Source organism: Chrysochloris asiatica, unplaced genomic scaffold, assembly GCF_000296735.1.
Source record: "Chrysochloris asiatica unplaced genomic scaffold, ChrAsi1.0 scaffold00029, whole genome shotgun sequence".
Lineage (NCBI taxonomy): Eukaryota > Metazoa > Chordata > Mammalia > Afrosoricida > Chrysochloridae > Chrysochloris > Chrysochloris asiatica.
The window spans coordinates 2,817,328-2,820,340 of record NW_006408547.1 but is presented as its reverse complement, the minus strand read 5'-3'; the positions used below and the strand labels follow the sequence as shown (position 1 = coordinate 2,820,340).

At 39.4% G+C, this 3,013-nt stretch overlaps 1 protein-coding gene across 2 annotated transcripts in view; it reads right to left on the bottom strand.

Moving 5' to 3' along the window:
- ITGBL1 (integrin, beta-like 1 (with EGF-like repeat domains)) overlaps positions 1 to 3,013 on the bottom strand; it is a 502,759-nt gene that overhangs the window by 477,465 nt on the left and 22,281 nt on the right. The window lies entirely within an intron of this gene.

Below are 3,013 nucleotides of genomic sequence, written 5' to 3'. Positions count from 1 at the left end.
AGGAAGAAAGCAAAACTTATTAAACAGAAAAGAAAAGAGACAAAAATGGATGTCAGAAGAAACTTTGAAGTTTGCTTTCTAGTGTAGCGATGTTAACGTAAATGGAAGAAATTACGATGCAAAATAGCTGAATGGATAATTTCAAATGGAAACTCAAGAAGACAAAATATTTATTGAAATGTGCAAAGATCTGGAGTTAGGAAATCATAAAGGAAAAGCACACTCAGCATTGTTCAAGCTGAAAAAACTGAAGAAAAACACAAGTCTTGACTTGCGATAGTTAAGAATTCCATGGGCAAAATATTGAATAATGTCCAAAGCATCAAAAGAAGATAGAAAGAATACAGAGTCTCTATACCCAAAAGGAATGGTAAATGGACAGCCATTTCAAGAGGAAGCACACGATCAAGAACTGAAAGTACTGAGGGAAGAAATCAAAGCTGAACTGAAGGCACTGGCAAAAAAGACTTCAAGAATTGATGGAGTAGAAGTTGAAATCTTTTAACAAACTGAATCAGCACTCGATGTGCTCACTCATCTATGCCAAGAAACTTGGGAGACAACGACCCAGCACACTTGTCCGTATTTGTGCCAATCCCGAAAGAGGTGACCCAACAAAAAGTGTAAATCATCAAACAATATAATTAATATCATATGCAAGTAAAATGTGCTGAAGATACTTTAAAAATGTTTGCAACAGAACTTCGACAGGGAACTGCCAGAAACTCCAGTCTGATTCAGAAGGTGTAGAACTAGGGCTACTATTTATTGCTAATGTCAGATGAATATAACTGAAAGCACAGGCTACTAGACAGATGTTTATTTGCACTTTATTGGTAATTCAAAGGCTTTGACTGTGTGAATCATGACAAACTATAGATAAAACTTCTAACAATTCCAGAACAATTAATTGTGCTCCTGAAGAAATTGAACATAGACCAAGAGGTAGTCCTTAGAATAGAACAAGGAGATTCTAAATGGTTTAAAATAAGTAAAGGTGTGCACCACACTTATTCAATTTGCATGCTGAGCAAAGTATCTGAAAAAAAATAGCTTATGTGATGAAAAGCAACATGGCATCAGGATTGGAGGAAGACTCATCAACAACCTGACATATATAGGAGATACAACCTTGGTTGCAGAAAGCAAAAAAGGACTTGAAATACTAATGAATATCAAAGACTACAGCCTTCAATATGGATTGCAGCTCGATGAAAGGAAAACAAAAATCCTCACAACTGGACCAACAATATACATCATGATAAACAAAGGAAAGTTTGATGCTGTCAAAGATTTCATTTTGCTTGGATCAGAAGTCATGGAAGTAGTATTCAAGGAATCCAAAGACATAATGCATTAGTCAACTCTGCTGCAAATGACTTCTCTAAAGTGTTCAGGAACAAAACATTAGTTTGAGGACTGAGGTGTGACTGACCTGCGCCATGATATTTTTAGTCATCCCAGATCCATGTCAAAGTTGGACAATGAATAAGAAAGACTGGAGAAGAATTGATGCGTTTGAATTGTAGTGCTGGAGAAGAATATTGAAAGTAACGTGGACTGTCAGAAAGACAAACGTATCTGTCTTGGAAGAAGTGCTGCTTGAATGTTTCCTTAGAAACCAGGATGGCAAGACTTGCTTTCTTGAACTTTGGACATATTATCAGGAGGGACCAGTTCCGGAAGAAGGGCATCATGCTTGGTAAAGTGGAGGGTCAGTGAAAAAGAGCAAGACCCTTAATGAGATGGAATGGCAAAGTAGTAGCAGCAAAGAGCTCAACAGTAAGGTGAGGCTGGATTTGGGCCCGGCAGTGTTTTGCTCTGCTGTGCAGAGGGTTGCTATGAGTTGGAGTAGCATAGTGGTTACGAATCGGGAGTCTAGCCTCACAGTCAGCAGTTCAAAACTACCAGCTGTTCCGTGGGAGAAAGATGACGCCTTCTGTTCCCATAAACATTTACAGCCTTGGAAACACTGTACAGGGTCGCTATGAGTCAGAAACGACTTCATGGCATATAACAACAACAACAACAAAACCCAGTATGTAAGATATGGCTGAATCCTGACAACAACTGAATTCCCAATCTTGATTGATATCTGATGTTAAAGTGAGAGCATTGATTGGGAAGAAACGAAACCCTGAAACTTGGGATAGGGACATAGAGGCAGATATTCAGGAAGCTGGACTCCTGGTGTAGTGCTGTAGGATTAACATGAACCGCAAACCAAATGGCTGGCAGTTCAAGCCTGCCAGCTGCTCCCTGGAAACCCTATAAAGGGTCACTATGAGTCAGAACAGACTCAACAGCACTTGACAACAGCAACAACAATCAGGAAAGTGGGGACATTGGACCCCTAAATTCTGTTGGATCAGTCTTGCTGACAGCACTACACCTCCCATCTGAAGATATCACCCCATCTTTTTCTAATGATTTACTATCAGTAAAACTATTATTCCCTCTGCCCCCCACTTGATGAAATCAACATAACTGTCACTGCAGAGCTATTATCTGAGGCATTGTCTGGGCATTGCTTGATATCTTCTTGCAAGATACTGCTGAATGTTTCCAGGAAACACCACTAATTATTGCTTCTAGACCTATAAGTAGATTAAGTCCCATCAAGTACAAATTGTGATACAGGAAGAAGTACACTACACTTCAAAACCACAATGTGATTTTTCTAATATGCACAAACAGGAACCTGAGAATATCGTAGGAATGACTATTAAGGGTGTGGGATATTAGTGCAAGGAACATAAAGTTGGATCAGTTATTGATATGGGCCCACAAGCTAAAACACTGAATGAAGAAGCACAGATTCTTCATTCATGTTTTAGCTTGAGAAGTTAGGAGAGGGTCCAACAGTTTAGTTGGTTGGCTTACTAAAGCATGGATTTCATGGTGGCCTACAATACATATCGTGCTGTAGCATAATTTAGTCCGCAGAGAACTTGATCGCTTTTCCCTGTCACAAACATCACACTGGTCCATTCCATTGATGACACTGTGCTGA